Here is a 22,986-nt window from a genome sequence, read left to right on the forward strand (position 1 = left end):
TGGAAATAATATCTCATACTTGGGAGGACATGGACGACAACAAGCTAAATGAGATCTTCAGCAAGTTCGGCCCAACGCTGAGCCGTCGCGTCATGACAGACGAGAGCGGCAAGTCCAAGGGCTTTGGCTTTGTGAGCTTCGAGAGGCACGAGGATGCCAAAAGGGCTGTGGATGAGATGAACGGGAAGAAGTTGAATGGGAAGCAGCTGTATGTGGCTCGTGCCCAGAAGAAAGGCGAGAGGCAGACAGAGCTCAAACGCAAGTTTGAGCAGATGAAGCAGGACGGCACGACTCGCTACCAGGGAGTGAACCTGTACGTTAAAAACCTAGACGACAGTCTGGACGACGAGCGTCTGCGTAAAGAGTTCTCTCTATTCGGGACAATCACGAGTGCCAAGGTGATGACGGAGGGCGGCCGCTCCAAAGGGTTCGGCTTTGTGTGTTTCTCCTCGCCGGAGGAGGCCACCGAGGCAATGAAGGAGATGAACGGGTGCATCGTAGGCACCAAGCCGCTGTACGTGGCCCTGGCGCAGCGCAAGGAGGAGCGGCAGGCCCACCTCACCCACCAGTACATGCAGCGCATGGCCAGCGTGAGTGCCGTGCGCAACCCAGTGCTCAACCCCTACCAGCCCGCCCCGCCCTCCGGCTACTTCATGATGGCCATTCCACAGGCTCAGAACTGGGCTACCTGCTACCCGAGCAGGCAACTGGCACAGCTCCACCCCAGCACCCGCTGGGCTACGCACAGCATTCAGCCACAGCATTTCCAATACATGCCGAGTACCATCAGGCCCGCTGCAGACCAATCTCTGGGCCAGGAACCTCTCACTGCCTCCGTGCTGGATCTGGAACCTCCGCAGGAGCAGAAGCAGATGTTGGGTGATCGATGGTCTGTTTCCCGTGATCCAGAACATGCACCCCAACCTTGCAGGGACGGGTTTGCTCCTGGAGATCGACAACTTGGAGCTTCTGCTTATGCTGGAGTCTCCTGAGTCTCATTGAAACATTGAAACTGAAAAAATAAAAACGCATTAAAAATTGAAATATTTTTGCCTGGTCCATAGACTCCAGTTTCAGGCCTTGATTACAGTAAACTAAAACAACATGTAAAAAGGCTAAATGATTGACACGTGTACAGTCGGTGACTCCTTTCTTTTTGTTCCTCTTACTGTTCGAATGCTCAGAATGTCAGTTTTTGCAGTTGACAGCTGAGCATTAGGCATGTGTATTGGACTGTATTAATAATACAATTGAGGATTCATTGCTGTTCAGGGACCCAGCAGTGGTAACTTGGCAGTGGTAGGGCTTGAACTAGCAACATTCTGATTACTAGTCAAGTAACCTCTGAATAGTATTATTATGATTAATATTATTAATATATCTTACACTGAGGTCTGCTGAAGCTTACCCAGGATCCTTTGCAGCAGCCTGCCATATGCACAAATCATTACGAAAGGACACAGAATCTCTAAACTCCCTTGTTTTATGTTATTAGTTTGTCTAATTCAATGTTAAAGCACTTTCCCCTGTAAACACTCTTTTTATGACCTCATTTCACCGTTTCATGACTTTATGCCACGAACCAACCAACTATTCTTTTATACAACTCTTTTCAAACACTTCAACCATTGTGGGTAACTACACTATTATACACCTGTAATTCTTGTTATGCTATTTATTTTATTGGTACTGTCGATACATCGATGTTAGGAGAAATACCTCATGAATACTTTAAATGAATCCTTAAAATGACACCTATTCCATTTACTAATGCTAAGCTTGCTACAGTCTGAACTTCTAGCAAGTCAAGAGAAGTCTCATGCAGTTTCTGTATTTTCTATAATTGCTTAATATATGGATGGTTTTAAACTCAATAACATACGCACTTGCAAAATATGTGAATATAAAGGAACAAAAATAAATTAACATAACCACATACCTAAACATCATCTGGTACCATCACCCCATCACCCCTCAATGCAGTATGAGGATGGTCAGATTGTTGTATTTACTAATAGTTACCACTAGTATTAAAATAACAGTAAGCCCAAACTGTTCGACTATGTCCTCTTAAACAAACCTGTGATTTTTTAAATATTTGGACCACATCCTCCTGCAGAATAAAACAATCAGGAAATACAGTTGAGTTGGCCCATACCGCCCTCACATCAGTGTGATTTCCGTCAATGACGTGTTATGGCTCTGGGTAAGGAACAATGTTATATTGTTCAATAAACTTTTCACAGGATGCATATTTTTCATTGTTTTAGCAAAGTTTTCGCTACCTCTATACAGCAAACACCAGAATCGACAAGGTTTACATTAATTATAGTCAGTAGAATTAAAGGGAAGAGGCCATATAAAAGGCTGGGATCTACGTTTAGCAGACTCGGCACTGTGTTACTAGATATTGCCCACATTCCAGTAATTTTATTAAGTCCTCTTTAAACAGAAAATAAAGATGCAGACTCAAGAATTAATTGAAGAGAGTAGTAGGTCCATTATTTATTTTGAGCTCAGCGTTACATACAAACGAGGCATAGTCCAGAATATGTCTAATAATCACACAAGGAACACACATTTTTATCCAGTGTTCACAACTGATTATGTGATTGCCACACCTTCTCTACATACTGGTGTTTGAAATCTCCACCACTGTGTTCAACCATACATTATTCAATATATGCAAATTGAGATCTATCATTGTACAAATTGAAGCTTGACCCCAGTATATCCTATTGGAAGATTTTCCTGTTTTTTTTTTTTGTTGTTGTTTTTTTTGTTTTTAACAAAGATGATCTCAACTCATACCATCAAACACCTGCAAGATGATGTTGCAGGTCAGTATCACCCTGCTCTTATGGTAAGATAATGAACCTTGCTTAGCCACAGAACTCTCGAAGAGGCTTTCACGTCTTTTAAAAGCCGGGATCTTTCCCAATACTTAGGAAGCTATTTCTCACGGGAACAGTCCAGAGTCATCTGCCGTAGACTTCCACAGAGGCCTTGAAACCACCTGCATCAGAGCCTCTGCTCTGCACTTACAGACCCAAAAAGGCCTTAAGATACCCCAGAAACATTATTCCTCTTTATGCTTTCAAACACAGTCTTGCACCACTCTGCACCTGTTGCAGAGAGCTTCAAAGCCTATTATAATTAGATCACAGATCGCCTCATGAAAATACCTTTACCCCAAAACATTTTATTACCTCAGGTGGAACAGTGTGTATAGGCCTAGACCTCTTTAGATGTAACTTAGAACCGCCGGTGACCGCTGTATGCGTTTCTTTGGTTGTACAAGCTCTACTGGAGGACTCGATGAATAGTTGATGATGGAAGAGGGGTATATCAGATTCACCCCTTCTGCCTCCATGTGACAAATTAACACACTGCATAAACTTTTAGAAATAAATCACTTTTAACAAATGGTAAACATTCTCTAGAAAAGATTATCTTGTAACAATTCATTGAGTATATGAACTGTTTTTGTGTCCTTATATCTATAAATGAAAAGTAATAAAACATTATAGATGATAAATAAATTACATAAAATGTATAAAAGTTCACAAATAAGAAAGTACCTGAGTCTGCACTTTTCTCCACAGATTCAAGAAACTCGTGAAAGTTGGAAGCTATAGAAACACATAGTACAGAATTATAGACTGACTGAGGTGTGAGCAGAAAGATCGCCATGATGTCCTTATATCTAAAGCACTCAAAGCATTGATGTTATGTAAATAAACTGTGATCCGATTGGTTCAATCTAAGTAAATAGATTCACCTACTTTGAAGTTAAAGTTTTTCTCAAAAGGTTAGAACTGGTTGACTATACTTTGCCGTGTTCTGTAATAGAAAATGTAAACATTTATATCTAAAATATTGCACGACAGAAATCAATTCAAGACTAACCTCTAATGACCGCTAGATGGGGGAAGATATTAAGTAATAAATGAGTCCAGATCCTCCTGCCCGACAATACGGTGAGACTGTTTTTACGTGTGATGGAAAATGATACGAAACTATGTATTATGTGATTCATATAAAATCACACTGATCCTTTTGTTCTTAAATTAATAATGCCGTTTGCACATTTATATCCGCCTGTTGCTGATTAAGTTGAACATGTATCAGGAACTGTTAACATCAAGGTCAACTTGACACACAACCCACACTGTTTGGAGTCAGTTTGGGTTGGTTTGTGGAAAAAACCAAGCTGAGAGCTGATTGGCTTATAGCCACAGCAACAAAGGAAAGAAGAGCTGCTTAAGAAAAGATGATTGGTTAAAGACAGCACAGGAGTAGTATAACTAGCCACGGTTTTGTATACTCGGGGCTCCCTACCTGAGGAGAGCCAAACATTTATTTTATTCTTTTTCTTATTAAATTACTCTCTTAATCACGTCTGACTTGCTGTTTGTTCAAAATTCCACAACATATGTCATTACTACGCCGCACAAAAAAGACCGCCATATTTGTACTTCCACAATGTGAAAAGGCGTCATTTTCTATGCAAACGAATGAATAAACACCATGCCATGCCTTGCTGTATCCCCTCTTTGCACCGCTGGACAGACACACTCATGACACTGTACTCATCAAAAGCAGCACCAGAGACGCACTGAGTCATATCCCGCTACACACCTCTCAGGCCAGCTTGTTTGCACGTTTTGTCATAAAACTTAAAATGTCATTTGTTGCCATTATATATAAAATTACCTATTTAAAAAAACAAATAAATCAAAAAGTACTTGTGACTAGAGAAACACGTGGCTAATCACCTACAAGAAATAATGTCAGTGATGTTTGGGGCAGGTGTTTCAAACTTGCCCAGACTCTTGAGAAGCACCTAAACGCTCACACAAGGGTGTCCGCTTGCCATAGTGCTGCAAATACTGCAGGAAGGGCTTTGGTGAAACAGGCCACATGGAGGAGCAGAAGACAATCCACACAACTGAAGAAGCCCATAGCTGCCCAGTATGTCAGAAGCAATTTGTGCAGCTGGGTAATGAACCATATTTGTACCCATTCGTATGTTGGGAGCAAATCAGTTGAAGACTTGAACAGTATGTTAACAATCAGTTAAAATTACTGTTGATGACAAGAAAACAATGGCTAATATGTTCCTTCACAGCTATGTCATTGGTTGATCTATTTTTGTCAGATTTAGTGCTTGTTTGGGCAAGTGTGTTAAAGTCTTCCTTTGTTTTTGGTTTTGTTCCTTTTCATATAGTTGTTTATTCCTTTTTGTCTAGTGATGTCCATTATCCATTTAAAATCTGTCAAATTAAACATGTGAAACGAATTCCATAGTATTCAGATTTGATTGCAAAAGAGACCAACCACTCCCCGTATTTTGAATTTTGCATATACAGTATATGTGCAGTTCCAGCCTAGTCCACTGATCCAAAATCTGGCCCAGATGTATCTGTTGACTGCAAATTTGAATGATTTCTGTGCTCTGCAGCAAAGGAGCGTTTGGTTACTATCTGATGGATTAAAATAGGCTTGTTGGTAGCAAAGACATCACTAAAGTGTACAGAGCAAAGGTACTCCAGGACCAGGATGGGTAAGTAGCAGCTTGATCAGTGGAATCTTCTGTGAGACGTAACAGGACGTCGGTCTTAAATGTAATGTTAGATCAAATGAAAAACTTTAGTGGATTGAAATACAGATAAATAAATCCACTAAAAGTGCATCTGCATCATTGGTTAAAAAGTTGTTCTGCTAGTTGTCTGATTTTGTTCCAGTAATCTAATGTTTCCTGGCACTAGGTGGTTCAAGATTATATTGGTGTTTGCTTTATTTCTGTGTTTTTTTTAACCATAGTCTGCTTGTTTATACTGTCTAACAAATGCAATACTGAGTAGTGAAACACTGACACAATCCCTTTTGGAAGTCAGACATTTGTAATAATTTCAATAATCTACAGTTGTAAGTCAAGAGGGCAGCACCATTTTAAAGTCTAGTTTCCTTTCTCTGTCTCACTTTTTGGAATTTTTCCGTCTGTGTTTTTATTAAAGTTAAAAATGGATAGGGTATTAAAACTCCCTTTCACTGACGTCTCTTCCACTGAACTTGTAGAGAAAGTGATGATATGAAGATGATTATGTTTATCACATTCACTCAGAGATCATTGTCTGAGGGTCATGTTGTACAGTTCACGATGCCCCGGGTTGCAATCAGGAGGTTTAACAGTGATGTGCCAAACAGTTGTCTGTGGTGTTCTATATGATCTAAAAGTCAGACTTACCATTTATCAGTCAAATCAATTAAAGAACATTCATGATCAACAATTTGTGGGTGGCCATGATACTAACAGCGTGGTGGAAATTCCACAAGATATCAAACTCCACACTAACATAAACATAACACTGCTTTCATGTCACTTCCACAAGTAGCCCAAACATAAGATATAGAAAGCAGGTAAGAGCGGAGCAGTCAATGTGCCTAATATGACTGCAAAAGCCTGGCAGGACAGGAGGTATTCCTGCTTCTGCTAATCAGCAAAAGGAAGCTCCTGGCAAAGTGACGTGGACTGCAAAAAAATCACCAGGAAGGTCAAGCTACAAATGCCAGAGAGGAGCAGGGAGCACCAAAAGTTCCATAGCATCCTGCGGAAAGAGTACCACATAAGCATGGAAACAGTACAGCAACCCATGGTATGAGCATGGACAGATGAGGAAGAGCTGCTAGAACAGTACGTCCCCAATAAGCAGGCAGGATGTGGATCCGTCTCACTATTTCATCGGCAGAAATGCAGGAGCAGGTGATAATACTCCTGGGCCCAGCACTCTTCAACCTGGGTACTTTAAGGAGAACACGGCAGCCTCCCAAAAGTGATACAAAGTCCCAAAATGGCTATTACCTGTGCTGAATAACAGTATGAAGGACAAATCTACCCCTGTCCAAAGTTTAATTGATTTAACTGAATGCCAACTATACTACCACCATCAATCTGTGTAAGGTGTACTTGCAAGTGCCTTTAGCACCAAAAGCAAAAGAACTCAGTGTTTTCAACACATTTCATCCAAGCATCATCATGTGAAATGTTGTTCTTTTCGGAAATTCTTCATCTAAATATGGTTGTGTTGCTAATGAGATCATATTATTTGTTACTCTTTAAACCTTATTATTCCTTTAAGATTCAAAGTCTACTGTGTTAGGAAACCTATGTGAGAATATAAAATCAGCAGTTTCTGCATGCTTGTGTGATGAATACAGAAAGTGATCTCTTATACCTGCGGAATTAAGGCTTCAAATGTCTTGGTGTTCAGACGATATGGAGAGGCTCTGGGAATCTGGAAGGATAAACGTTTGTTTCATTTTCAGGGACTGTTGATCATTTATTTGTCCATTCATTTATTACACTATTAAGGGATTATTAATGTGCACTGGGAGAACAGTATAAAGTTATCAGTCTTCTTTATCAGTCTTCTAACTAAACAGCCTGGTCTTGTAAGGTAACCACATGCACACCTTTCCCTCAGTGATGGCAAGGAGTGGTTTAAACTCACCATGTCATCTGTGATTCTGAGTGTGAGTGCTCCTGCATTTTTCTACACAAAGCCTGCTGAGTTGGCAGTGAAGGCAGAGATGCCCATATACAGCATGTTGCTTTCATCAGGTGGCAGTGAAAATGGTGTCGGGGCAAAAGCGGGTTTCTTGTGCACTCCAATGTTGTAAAACTCCCCCTATATAGAGAGCAATGCAGAGATTAACTTATTCTTTTACAGCTCCTGGGTCTTGATTCTTCGTTCAGATTAAACTGTTTTATCAGTGTAACCTTTGTGTAACCTTTTTTTCCTACAAAAGCCCAACAGTGCTTTCTGGATACACTTAGGCACAGTTTTGCAAGTGCTCCTGTTATTCCCTGTTAATTCAGATCTTTGGCTCAGAAAGGCTTTCTTATGATCATTATGGTCATTATTCTTATGCTTTGACAACTTGTGCCTTTTTTAACTTGTGCCTGAAAACCCCTTTACCTATGCCAATGATAAAACACTGATGAACTCCTGCAAACAAGTTGTAGTTTATTAATTAGTGCATTAATCTTAGTTTGGGATCTTTAATGACCATCTTAATCTGTGTATATTATTTGATTGTTGGTTCTTTCCTAGCTGAATGTAACTTCCTCTCACAGTAGTGTACAACTTCCAAGCTTATCAAAGGATAGTGTTGTAGTCAGGACCATTAAAAAATCATTCAAGCAAAGACCAAGATTTTGTAGTGTTTGAATCTGAGACAAGAATGAGACTTATTTAACAATGATTTTACTTTAATTATACCACTCACTGATAATGTATTGTAAATTGTCATTGTCATAAATAATTGTCATTATAAAGGCAGCTGAATATAAACAAATATAAAGCAAAAAGGTTCATATGGTCATTTTTATTATTAAATTAAAACATAGTAATACTTAAATAATTGCTATCTGCCCTTGGGTCAATCATGGAAAGGATTAATTAGATGTGTTCTGTAATGTGTTAAATCCTCTCGATAAATGCATAGCTTTAGCTATATCATAAAACATATGATGAGTCCTTTTCTCATTATTACTTGTGTACAACAAAAGTTTGTGTGACAAGCAGCAACATGTATATTTGCCAATTTATGAAAACGGGAGTATGCGCAGTGGGAGAGTAAATATCTTTTAAAATGACTCTCAATTAATGGCAATGCATTTACAATAAGTCTCTTGCCACAATAACAACACTGTCTGGATTTGCCATCAGCTGGTTGATTGCAGCATCGTGCAGCCTGCAGCCTAGCATTTGTTTGCAGGGGAACATACACTGCCATAATTATTACCATAATGAATTTTTTAAGGAGAAAGAATAGTCTGTACATTAATGTTAAAAATTCCAGATCCAGATAGCAGTGTTTATGTATGTCAGTGGCTGTGCACCAGTACTTGTGAATGTACACACACAAACCTCACCCTTTGGGTCTTCCCCAAGTCCCCTGTCCTGTTCACACTACTAGCTAAGAGCAACCAGCTAACTTGATAGCAGTGTGACTCAATAATAATAATAATAATAATAATAGTAATAATAATAATAATAATAATAATAATAATAATAATATGGCGCTTCCATGCACATCAGCAAGCAAATAGGAACACTAGCACTTGCATGAAATTAAGCATATTAGCATTTCAGAAGGCAGATTATTTAGCCTGCTAAAATAGCAGGTGTGGCAGCAAATGTCTGTTCAAAACACTATGTCACAGGTATGAGTATCATGTATTTGATATAGTATGATTGTTCATGTTTGTAAATTTAAAGCTTACAAATGCTGTATTTACAGTGTATTGCAGGTTATTAAAATGTGGCAGTAATTATTAGGATATAGAGAATTGTAGTGTTTAAACAAATCATTATGTCAGAAGTATGTTTAGGGGAGAATACACCCTGACCCACCCAGAGTTAACACACACTTACCTTACATTATTGATCATAAACTTGAATAGCTACAATACTGTCTGCTAATCATGCAGTTTGAAGTTTGCAAAGTGTGTACCCAGACAAAATCTGTGTTAAAACTTTCCTTTAACACTGAGTCACACATGAGTCAGACATGATTCTGAATAAATGAATGAATGAAAAAATGAAAAGCCTTATTTCATTTCAAACTGCACTTCAGGAACACTGAGCTCAAGTTCTGAGGAAACTTCCCTGCATATTTTCAGGGGTTTTCTGCCTCACCATGCCTGAATCACCTCATAAGGAGCTTGATAATGAGGAGACAGGGTGACTGAGGCAGTGAACACTCCTCACTGAGCATACTGGCTTCCAAGAGCTGGAGCTGGGAAGACCTATAGGTCTGTGACACATACTCCCACCCAGTCCTGATACTAAGAAGGTGGAACCTACAGGCTAATATGCAGCTGCCTGTGCATCAATAGGCGTCTGGGGTGTCCATCACTCAGGGAGGCGTGGCTGAAGGCGTGGCCTTGCAGACTCTGAGAGCTGGCTGAGGTAATCTCTAAAGGAGAGAGTAGTCACCAATAATCATGGAAATGTAGCCATAACTGTACAGTATATTTCACAGCCATGTATATTACATATCACAGACCAGGCTTACCAGAATAAATATTCCACACATACAGCTCATATATATCTCTGTGTGTGTGTGTGTGTGTGTGTGTGTGTGTGTGTGTGTGTGTGTAAAAACATGCTCCTGTTTTAGTCTCAACACAGACAGATATACATGTAGGAGTAGCAAACTGAAGTAAGAGCTCACCTTCACCAGTACATAGTCTCCAGCTTTAACAGTGACAGGGTTGGTATCCGTGGGATAAGAAAGCAAATCCTTTCTTGGAAAAATAACCTTCACATTCCCATCATTCCGACCACAAAGATCTTGAGATGACTTCTTACTTTCCTGCAGAAAACAGACTCAGTCAAGCAAAAACAGCAGATAACATTTGTACAATATAAAAGGCTTGACTAAGCACTGTAGCAGACGTCTCACTAGTGTTATCCAAACCAAGGGTGGTTATTCCCACTGTTATGTAGATGGTCATAAAATTCTGTTATCAGTGTGTATATCGGTAGATCCAATCTCAGCATGACTGGTAGCGCATATTAACACACAAGTGGCAAACACCTTGGGGTAGTTTTCTGTGCATTCGCCAGGCATGTCCTCAAAAGAAGGACACTAACAAGAATCAAAATTAACTAAGACCCCAATCTTCAAACAGTTATTGATGGCAGGTAATACACTAAAGACCACAAGCACAGGGAAACCAGTCATTGGGATTTCCCGGTACCAAAGATGTGAACTGCTCTCAACACTTCAAAAATAACAAAAAGCTCAAAGCATCCAAAACAGACACAATGCTATGCCTAACCAGGGAAGGGTTTCAAATGAAAGGGCCACAGAAACCCATGCGGCAATCGCAAACTAACACCGCAAACGGGAAAGTGACCATACAACTCAAATAGACTAAAATAGACCAAACAATGCCCTAAATACATAAACACATAAACTCTATTTGCCCTCCAGAAAAGAACAAAGCCAAAACCAAAATGAAATGCCAAAAGGTGCTAGGGCTGAGCTGATAGACAATGCCATTGTTCATCATCGTTGTCAGACAGACCTCATGATGTTGATCCAGCAGGTCTAAATAAGATAAGGGAGGAGAATTTACTGCAACTATTTATTTTCTTGCAGAAATCTAGTTAAATCGATATGCAAAACATGATGACCAAGACACACAGATGCAGCAATCCCAAATTATTAACAGCAGAAGTGCTCCAAACACAGTTGTAACACAGCATGGCTTCAACCCACTGCAGTACTCACTCCCTCCACTAGGACAAGCTGTTTGCTGTCGATGAAACTGGTGTTGACCTTAGCCGCATCTTCTCGGAATGTAAACATAAGCTCCTCCAGGCGACAGCTTCTTCACCTCAGCTGGGATATCGTCCCTGAGACGGTGATATGCCTGAGTTTTCTGTGGGTGTGGTACACACATGTTCATGTCAGAAGGTCAAGCCCAACTGGCAGCCACAAGACCCTTTCAATTCTCCAAATGATAATAGACAATGGTGAATTTCTTGATAGAACCATCACATGAACCAGGGAGAATGTCTGTTTTTTGATAGTGTTAAACACAATGACAAAATAGGATCTCACCTTCCTCATGCTGTAGGCAAACAGGAAGGCTACATTATAGCCCACTTCCCTGATCAAAGAGACCAACTGCTGGTGGTCCTCCTCGGTTTCCCCACAGAAGCCTGTGATGAAGTCACTGCTCAGACTGACCCCTGTAAAAAGAAATTATACATAGATATATATTCACACAAGACCTATTATAGCTACAATAATTTTATAATTACATATTGAATGTTTGGTAATGATAGGACACCTGGTATTATCTTTCGAATGTTTTCCACAAACTCAAGGTAGGCTTCCCTAGTATACCTATGAAAACATCCCAGAGCATGATGACTTAAAGTGAGAACTAAGTTTTAACACATGAGACATCAAGAGATTTGAGATAAGCAGGCTAATCTCTACTGTGCTTGTGGTGAGTGCTGTCGTTCTAGGAGCGTTTCTCACCCACGCCTCATGGTCTGTAAGACTCTGCTGCTGCCGCTCTGAGCTGGCAAGTGGATCTGCTTACAGATGTTCCTCCGCTCTTGGATTACCTATAACACCTTCAGGAAACATACTCACCCACCCCAGCACAGGTCAAACGAAAACAGCACAAATTGACTATGGCAGTCAAACCTTATTTCACATATCTGATAAGCATAAGGCTTTTTCAATCTGATAATCTATTAATGATCTTTTCTACTGCTCACATCCAAATTTGCGAATCCTAAATTATTATCCAATCTGCTGCTTAAAATGGCCTATGAGCAATATCTGCACATGAATTCAGACTATAAGAAACTGTTCAACTAAATACTTAAACTCTTTGAACATCCACTACACCACACAAGCCATAAACAGTCAGGGCCGGATTACCAATAGATTACCAGAGCAGGCAGTGACCTGTAGGCCCCACACCTTTTAGGGGCCATGCAACAAGGAATTTAAAAAAAACAAACATATTAGGAGATCATTTGCAAGGGAGGCCCCAAGATTATGACTGCCTAGGGGCCTCCACAGGGTTTAATCTGGCACTGTAGGCAGTGTACATGTACATGCCCCTAAATGTAATTGGTAACATATTCCATTACATTACTCAAACGAGGAACATACTTTAAAAACTTTGGAATACGTCAACATTGTCCAAGACTATTTCAAATATAACTCACTTTAATTACATTTAAATTACATTTAACAGCATGTATTCTGTGTTCTGTATTTTGTCACCTGCAATGAAATACATTTTAAAAGTACCTTCCCCACACTAGTCATGGGTATCCCAACCAAAAACCACATGCTCACATCCATGACTCTGGGGTTTCTACCTCATCAGGAAAGTCTTTAGGATGTGGCCAGGTGAAGCGAATCCTTGTCAGGGTTTATGAGGGAGACGTGGTGTAGCAGGTCAGCGAATCGTAGGCCTCCTTGCTCATCACGGGAACACGGTGCTGAAACCACGGCTGAGGTGCGAACCAAGCTCCGAGTTGCTGGCCCCGTCCCCAGACACGTCTCTGTAGCTGTTCACGTTTTGACCCAGCAGGGTCACTTCCTTCACCCCCTATGGCCATGATCATTTCATATACTTAGTGTTCACATCTGGCCAAGTTTCACACACAGAAACTAGTAAAGCCAGACTGCACACATAGTCGCTGAAGGGAAGAGACCTTGTCAGACAGCATGCGCACTTCTTCAAGTATGGAGGACACAGGTCTGCTCCTTACCTGGGGGAGGGAAAACGGCACAATGCAGTAGCTGAACATGTTGTCACAGCCCCGCGTGATAGACCTACAGCAGTCAAAGAGGGACAAAATATACTGGATAATCCCACTGTAAGACAAGGTGCCACCAACAAGGCTTGCAGTACACAAGGTCTGTACTGTCAACAGCGTGAAAGGACTTTAAAAGTATCGACACCCCTGATATCAAACCATTGTTTGAAGTGCTACATCTAAAAGCATGAAGGAGCTGAAGATGAGCCACCACGGTGTTTGAAGTTTTATATCCCTTCATAAGTGTAGGAGGGTCAGTCATGTATAAATATTTAACCAAAAAATGCAGATTGACAAGTGTTCAGTAAAATGATAATAATAAACAACTGAACTATGAGCATTTGCTGTTTTTGGCTTTATTGTGGATGCAAGTCCCATGTTTCATGCAATATGGTAGCAAATGCCCTTAAATTATAGCTGACATTTCTGTATTTTAATCTAACAGTTGCTGTTCAGATTAAATTCAGTGTATTAGAGTTGAATATGAAAACACCAAAAACTGTCTATACATGTTAACTTAAAAATTGAACTGTACCATCTTTACAAAATCACACAGTGCAAAGTTAATTTAAAAGTTAGTGTTTAGTAGGAACTCCTCCCTTATAAATCAGCCAGATATTATTATGGCACTCACACAAAGGCACTGTGTCCTGAATGGTGAATGGGCATGACATCAGCATATGCCTCTTCCAGGGAGAGCAGGACATTGCTGGTCCTCTGACCCCCATGGGCCAGTGCAAGGAGTCGGAGAAGATCTCTGTAGGCATCTGGCCCTGCTACAACATCCACCACCCTCTCCTTCTCCAGCAACTCAGTCTTCAGTCTCTCTGCCAAGCAACCTACAAGAGAGCAAGCACACATATGCGTATACGGGCACGTGAACCCACACACAAACATACATGCGCACATACGAACATTTCAGACTGAGAGATACATTTGAACGTGAATGAAGAACTATGGTGAAGTGAGAAGTTACCCAGGACTCCTATCTTTAATGGAGTGCTGCTCTTTAGACACTTCTTTTTCAGAACTGCTGGATGTTTGAGTCTGTTCCAGATGGTCTGCTCTGCCTTTTCCCTGTCACAATGATTTTTATTTTTTCCAACAGAAAATAGCATTACATCCAAGCAAAAAATGTCACTGAAGTCAAGGACTGCTGTCAAGTTGCACAAGATTGGCAACGTATAGATTCACTGTGTAAAATACAAACAGAAATAGGCTTTTCCTACCTTATGGAGCATGTGACAAGAAGCACCATATCTGCCTGTATAAAAAAAAAAAATTAGGAAAGATGAGAATGAAAGCTTTCAAATAAAGGAAGCGCTGTGTTTATCAAGGGTCAAAGGTCAAGGCATTGACACTTACCTCTGATAGTTCGTGGGTCCGAACATATCCACCCTTCTGAAGAATGGACCACGCAATTTCAGTGTCGTTGACGTTCATCTGACAGCCGTATGTTTCGAAATACACTGCAAGATGTAAACACCAAAATAAAATTGGCAACGACTACCGGCATACTGACACATGGGAATTAAAATCCTAAAGCCTGAACTATCATGGCAACAAATGCAGTTACATACCTTTCCGTAGCTGCGCCAGACCACTTTCTTCAGGAAGATACGATTCCTCATGTTCCTGTTGCGTCTCAGTTGAACTTTTGCCTGAAGAACTCTTAATGACGACAGCTTGGTCTTAAATGTGCTCACTCTCGTCTCATCAGTCTCATTAGTAGGAGTGCTAGATAGAGACACTGAGCAATAACCTCTGCATTTGTCGGCGAGTCGAGATAAACACTTTTGAACAGAAAACACTAGAAGTCTAAGCCTGCGGGCAGACATCATGTCTAAACGGGAGATTCGGCTACAAAGCCATGAACAAGACAAGAAACTCAATTTAACTTTAAAAGTAACGTTAGCTAAGGCTAAGTGCTAACTTAGCAATGGTGCTGTGGTTTGCGCAGAACAATTTTATATACAAAAGTATATTATCAGCGAGCTAACAAATCTGTACAAGCAGCCAATAAATATAAAAATATCTGTAGCTTAGTTAGGTAACCTAATAATTCAGCTGTAACATACACTCACGTATGACCCCACACGGTTAACATTGACATGCAGTTTTGTAATTTTCAAAATAACGGTTTCATTAAAACGTAACAGTGATACTCGTGTTTCAGTTCTAAGACAAGTAAACGGTGTAACTTGGGAGGGAGATCAATCGCAAAAATATCGATTTACGTTTTTTAATTCATATTTTTGTAATTAATATTTTTTAATTAATATTTTTTTAATTAATAGTTTTGTGAAATCTTATATTTAACATAAACGGCTACTTTTATTTTGCAAGTGTTTACTTGTTAGTCATAAGTAGTGTTTTGTGAGATGATTGTTCGTTTTCACACATGGCTCTCTGTCCCTCACCTACTCTGATCTAATGACGTAATTTATTTTATAAGTGGACTTCACACTTCGTTCTGTTACCTAAGGGTCAGTACAACATACTCGTTTAAATGTGCTGATACAAAGATTGTGAAACAATTAATGTTTTTAATTAACTGATTAAAGTTTTACTCTGAATGAACACATTTTACGAATATATAGGAATGTTAACCTTATTACATTGTCTTTGATGAGGAAATGGGTATTTTGGATGTTTTAACCTTTTAAACATGTTTTAACCTTTTAAACTTTTAAATATTACCGTAAGGTTGTAAATACGTTCATTAATATTTTAGGTATTTTGATTATTCATTTTGCAATTTTGATTAAAAATAAATAAATAAATAAAATTAAAAATCAAGTTATTTAAACATGTCCAAGAATTGCTGTCCACTCTCTCATCTTTGGATAACCATCTTGGTAAAAATGCGACCTTTGACATCAGTGACCTCACAACTTTAAAAAAGGTCTATCTTCATTCGCCTAAAGGCATAAACTGCATGCTCCTATAGTATGTCAGTTCATTTGAATTTCTCACTTTGTCCCCATACTCAGATGAGTTAAAGCTAAAAATGTCCACCCCATTGTGATGAAATATTGAGTTAATAAACATTATTTTAGAATATCAAAATATATGTTTGAAATGCTAACTTTAGCTAAAATTGTCCACCTGCTGACATGACAGTTGCACAATACAGTGAACATATACTTGCATATACCTTCTTTGCTGTTTTCTTGTTGTTTTGTTTTAAGTAATATTTCCTAATAACTATTAAACTATTGATGTTCAGCTACAACAGGAGCTGAAGTAGCAAAGAGGAAAAGGTCCAGGTGAGATGCAGACCCTTGGAGGAAAGAGACAATTACCTGTGAAATTAGAGAGAGAGAAAGCGCTGTAGAAAAGGTGAGGAGATTTTAACAAAAAAGGGAATTCATGACTGAAAAAGAAAGGTATGCCAAAAAAACCCCAAAACAAAACAGAGTCGAGAAAGGAATAGTTGCCATGACAACTAAACATTCTTGAAGAGCTATAAACTGTGTTATCAAGGTGTATTTTAAATGTTCATAACTTTGCTTTTAATGGCTTTAAACGTTATATATAGCTTAGAAGTATGTAGAGGTTGGAGGAATATGTGTGGCTATATTTGGGCTATTTCTTCTGTTTGGGTATGAGTGGTTTGTAGCATTTAGCATTGGACATTGAGAGTGCTGAAAAGTCTAAATGTGTCTGTGAAAGCTTTAGAAGTATAAAGTGATTGATTTTTAAATTAGTAATGAAAATGCTGAGGTAATAAAATGATATTGTAAGCAGAAAAGTATGGATGGTCCCGAATAAACTGGTTTCATGCAGGAAAGACCAGTGTAGGCTTCAGCATAAATCTTCAGGAGGCCTCTTTGAAAAAGCCTCTAGGGGATTCCGTTGAAGGGAGAGCCTTGGTTCAAGGATGGGACATCCCGGCCAAGCACTGGAAGAAACAATATGGAGATCACCAAAAGAAACAATATGGGCATCCGGTGATATAGAATAGGATCGTCTTTTAAAAAAATAGAAGTAGTTCAGGTTGAACATAATAGTACCAAGAACTTGTTGGTGTAACTATTAAATATCAATTAGCATATATTGAATAATGTATGGTTTGAACATAATAGTGGAAACCTGGACAAGTATTATGAAAAAATAAAAATGGTTATGCAAGTGTCCTTGAAGCGTTTGGTTACTATCTGATGGATTAAAATAGGTTTGTTGGTAGCAAAGACATCACTAAAGTGTACAGAGCAAAGGTACTCCAGGACCAGGATGGGTAAGTAGCAGCTTGATCAATGGACTCTTCTGTGAGACGTAACAGGGCGTCGGTCTTAAATGTAATGTTAGATCAAGTGAAAAACTTTAGTGGATTGAAATACAGATAAATAAATCCACCAAAAGTGCACCTGCATCATTGGTAAAAAGTTGTTCTGCTAGTTGTCTGATTTTGTTCCAGTAATCTAATGTTTCCTGTGGACTAGGTGGTTCAAGATTATATTGGTGTTTGCTTTATTTCTGTGATCTTTTTAACCATAGTCTGCTTGTTTATACTGTCTACCAAATATTGAGTAGTGAAACACTGACACAATCCCTTTTGGCGTCAGACATTTGTAATAATTTCAATAATCTACACTTGTAAATCAAGAGGGCAGCACCATTTTAAAGTCTAGTTTCCTTTCTCTGTATCACTTTCTGGAATTTTTCCGTCTGTGTTTTTATTAAAGTTAAAAATGGAAAGGGTATTAAAACTCCCTTTCACTGACATCTCTTCCACTGAACTTGTAGAGAAAGTGATGATATGAAGATGATTATGTTTATCGCTTTCACTCAGAGATCATTGTCTGAGGGTCATGTTGTACAGTTCACGATGCCCCGGGTTGCAATCAGGAGGTTTGACAGTGATGTGCCACAGTTGTCTGTGGTGTTCTATATGATCATCACAGAACATCACACATAACTGGTCAAATTGTATCTCGAGTAGTATATTTGTGTATTATACTATATATTAGCAGCATATCTTTATGATGCAATTAAAAACATTCCCCATCCCCCTGAATACCAGTCATATTACATATCTGGGTACTAAATTCTCTTCCCAGTTGTCTGTTATTCAAAATAAATAGTCATCCAATTATTAAAACAATAAGCGACAAACTTCATTGATGGACAAATTTGCCCCTTATACTCTTCGGACAAACTGCAATAATTAAAATGAGAATATTACCTAAACGAAATTGTTTGTTTTCAATTATTCCAGTGCCACCAACCTGTCTAAAATCTTTGGACAACATCATAACTTGATTCTACTGGAAAAATAAATCACATAGAATCAAACTCACAACATTACAGAACTGTAGTTGATTATTGCAAATCAACTACAATATGGAATAAAATGGATAAAACCTAGTATATCAGACAGAATATGGATAGACATAGAGCAAACATTATGCAAAGATCTAAAAGTCAGACTTACCATTTATCAGTCAAATCAATTAAAGAACATTCATGATCAACAATTTGTGGGTGGCCATGATACTAACAGCCTGGTGGAAATTCCACAAGATATCAAACTCCACACTAACATAAACATAACACTGCTTTCATGTCACTTCCACAAGTAGCCCAAACATAAGATATAGAAAGCAGGTAAGAGCAACTATCAGTTCAGAGACATTAAACTCACGTGCATCCATATCAGTATTATAAACATTCCTAATACAAAAAAACTATCACATAAGATATACAAAATAATAATGAAATCAAATCGCATAATTACTCTCCCATCGAGACAATGGGAGGAAGATTTATTACTAACCCCCGACGCCACAGTCTGGATTAAAATGTATAATAATAATTACCACATGACAGCAACACTAACCTACAATGCATTCAGTACAAAATAATACATAGATTACATTATACTACACATTGGATGTTTAAAATTGGTTTCACAAGCTCAGCAATCTGTGCATACTTTACTCCAAACACAGCTGACGATTACATTCACATCGTGTGGCAGAGCACACCTATCAAGTAATTTTGGAAATAGGTCATCACACACATGTCCCATGATTTAAATAACCCTATCCATCCAACACCATCTTTATGTCTCCTAGGAGACATGTCATCAACCAATGTGTCAATAGAAAAAAAACAGGATAATATATATATATAACATTATTAATTGCAAATACAAACATACTCATGAATTGGAAAACAAAAAATAATATTAGTGTCACCGAATGGAAAAATCTATTGATAGACTACATATCAATGGAAAAAAATCTCAGAATGAATCAATAAGAACCAATAACCTAGACTGGACTCCTTTGATAAAAAGTTTACAGAGCTAATCCATAAATGATAAATATCCCAATCTAGTACGTGTACATATACAGTGCACTCGCACATAGCCTCTCTCTCTCTCTCACACACACACACACAGGCAGACGCACACAAGCAGTCACACACGAACACACACACACACACACACACACACACATTCCCGTAATGGTGCAGGTGGCTAATACTTAAAATACTCTATCTGCATTTCCCGTTTGTCTGTTTCGTCTCTGTTCGTCTTATTTTTCCTCTCTCCCCTATTCCCGTTTCCCCCACGTTATTTATGTCTGTTCATACGTTTTATACACCCGATATAGTTGGACACAGTGAGAAGTTAGAAATAAATAATGAATAAATAATAAAGTTCTAAAGGTCCTCCGATGGGCGGAAATCAATTGATATATTTATTTCTCCAGATTTCTAACTCGGAGAGAAAAAGACGTCCTTTTACAAATCGTACCTCGTTGTGGAACTCTACTAAGGTTTACAATCCAGGCGATGATTTTTAACCTCAAAGAACATAGGCCTGCTCCAAGGCAAACTGATTTCATCCCATTAATTAACTTTAATGCGATGTTTTTTGCCGAGCATTAGGCTAAAGAAAATGAATGTTGCTGCGTTTATCAAACTAAAAGTATTTATTCTGAGCCATGCGGTAAATGATCCAGTGTGAGCAGCATATGGACGATTTTTGGAAAATGCTGTGACTAGGTAATATTTTGAAATATAAGGCGTTGTTAAAGCCTCTCATTCACGCTATTAATGTTATAAGTTAAAATAATTGAATAATTCATAAATAAATAAATAGCGTTTGTATAATATTTAAAAATAAACATTTACGTAAAAGCACTCTTACGTAACAACCAAGTTGTCATGTATTTGAATCTAAAGCTAAAGTGTTGCTTTGATCGCTTTGGTCGGTCGACACTTGCCTGGCTCTGTTGAATTGCTGTTTCAAACTGTTTTATAATTCGTGCAGTTAGATCATTTGGTTAAATCATTTACGATTTTATTTTATTCATTTACTACTTTCGACTACGATTTCCAGAAAGGTTGACCGACGATCCTCACGAAAATGAATCCAAGTGCTCCAAGTTCGCCGATGACTTCGTTGTACGTGGGTGACCTTCATCCAGACGTTACCGAGGCCATGCTATTCGAGAAATTGAGCCCTGCTGGCACAATTGTCTCCATCCGAGTTTGCAGGGACATGATGACCAGTCGCTCACTCGGCTATGCGTATGTGAACTTTCAGCAGCCGGTGGATGCTGAGCGTGCTTTGGACACTATGAACTTTAACATCATCAAAGGCAGACCTGTGCGAATTATGTGGTCCCAGAGAGACCCCTCTCTGAGGAAGAGTGGAGTTGGCAACATCTTCATCAAGAACCTTGACAAGTCTATTGACAGCGAAGCTCTTTACGACACATTCTCTGCCTTTGGGAACATCCTTTCCAGCAAGGTGGTGTGTGACGAGAATGGCTCTAAGGGCTACGGCTTTGTGCACTTTGAGACCCGTGAGGCTGCGGAGAGAGCAATTGAGAGACTTAATGGCATGTTGCTCAATGACCGCAAAGTGTTCATTGGCCACTTCAAGTCTCGCAAGGAGCGAGAGGCTGAGATGGGGGCCAGGGCCAAAAAGTTCACCAATGTGTACGTCAAGAACTTTGGAGAGGACATGGACGACGACAAGCTGAAGGAGATCTTCAGCAAGTTTGGCCAAACGCTGAGCACTCGCGTCATGACCGACGAGAGCGGCAAGTCCAAGGGCTTTGGCTTTGTGAACTTCGAGAGGCACGAGGATGCCCAGAGGGCTGTGGATGAGATAAATGGGAAGGAGCTGAATGGGAAGAAGGTGTATGTGGGTTATGCCCAGAAGAAAGGCGAAAGGCAGACAGGGCTGAAACGAAAGTTTGAGCAGATGAAGCAGGACGGTATGACTCGCTACCAGGGAGACAACCTGTACGTCAAGAACCTAGACGACGGTCTGGACGACGCGCGTCTACGTAAGGAGTTCTCTCCGTTCGGGACCATCACAAGTGCCAAGGTGATGATGGAGGGCGGCCGCTCCAAAGGGTTCGGCTTCGTGTGTTTCTCCTCGCCGGAGGAGGCCGCCACGGCCATGACGGAGATGAATGGGCGCGTTGTAGGCACCAAGCCGCTGTACGTGGCTCTGGCGCAGCGCAAGGAGGAGCGGCAGGCCCACCTCTCCAACAAGTACATGAAGCGCACGGCCAGCGTGAGTGCCTTGCCCAACCTCGTGCTCAACCCCTACCAGCCTGCCCCGCCCTCCGGCTACAACATGGAAGCCATTCCACAAGCTCAGAACTGGCCTGCCTACTGCGCAAGCAGCCAGCTGGCACAACTCCTCCCCAGCCCTTGCTGGGCCATGCAGTGCGTCCACCCACAGCAAGTCCAGGATATGCCGAGTGCCATCGGTCCAGCCGCATCCTGCCCGCAGGCCTTCAGCGCCATCCGACCAACCACCGCCTGCCAGGTCCCACGCACGATGGCCTATCAGACCATGGCATCTGAGGCTCCGGGGACAGGGATGGCCAGCGCGGAAGCTGCCAACAAGGCGTCGCTGGTGAGAGCAGTACCACAGTACAAAACCACCTCAGGCGTTCACAGCCCACAGCAACACCTGGGCACACAGCCCTTAGATATAAATGTCGAACTTACCATTTATCAGTCAAATCAATTATAAAACATTTATGTTTCTCAACCCACAGCAGCACCTGGGGGCAGAGCTCCAGGTGCCCGTGCAGCTGGCTGCGGTCCATGTGCAGGGTCAGGAACCTCTCAGTGCCTCCATGCTGGCTGCTGCACCTCCACAGGAGCAGAAGCAGATACTGGGTGAGCGTCTGTTTCCCCTGATCCAGAACATGCAGCCCACCCTTGCAGGGAAGATCACGGGTCTGTTCCTGGAACTGGACAACTCGGAGCTACTGCATATGCTGGAGTCTCCTGAGTCTCTGCACCCTAAGGTGGATGAGGCAGTCGCTGTGCTCCAGGACCAGTGCGCGCAGGAAGCCGCTCAAAAACTTTAACCAGTGCTGCGCTTCTGGCTGTCTAATGGAAGAATAAGCAGTAAAAAAAATTAACATTTTAACTGAAAAAAATAAACATTGAAACTGAAATGCATTGAACATTGAAATATTTTTGCCATGTCTGTAGACATCAAGCCTGTAAGGGTTGGCACCAGGCCGAGGCCCCCTCGACCAGAGGGAGGCGTCGAGTCAACCACGCCACTGATCAGGATCAACACCCAACAGCTGGGCTAGACCTTATATAAGCCCAGTGACCC

This window comes from Electrophorus electricus, unplaced genomic scaffold, assembly GCF_041902795.1.
Source record: "Electrophorus electricus isolate QZ-2024a unplaced genomic scaffold, ASM4190279v1 Scaffold33, whole genome shotgun sequence".
Classification (NCBI taxonomy): Eukaryota; Metazoa; Chordata; class Actinopteri; order Gymnotiformes; family Gymnotidae; genus Electrophorus; species Electrophorus electricus.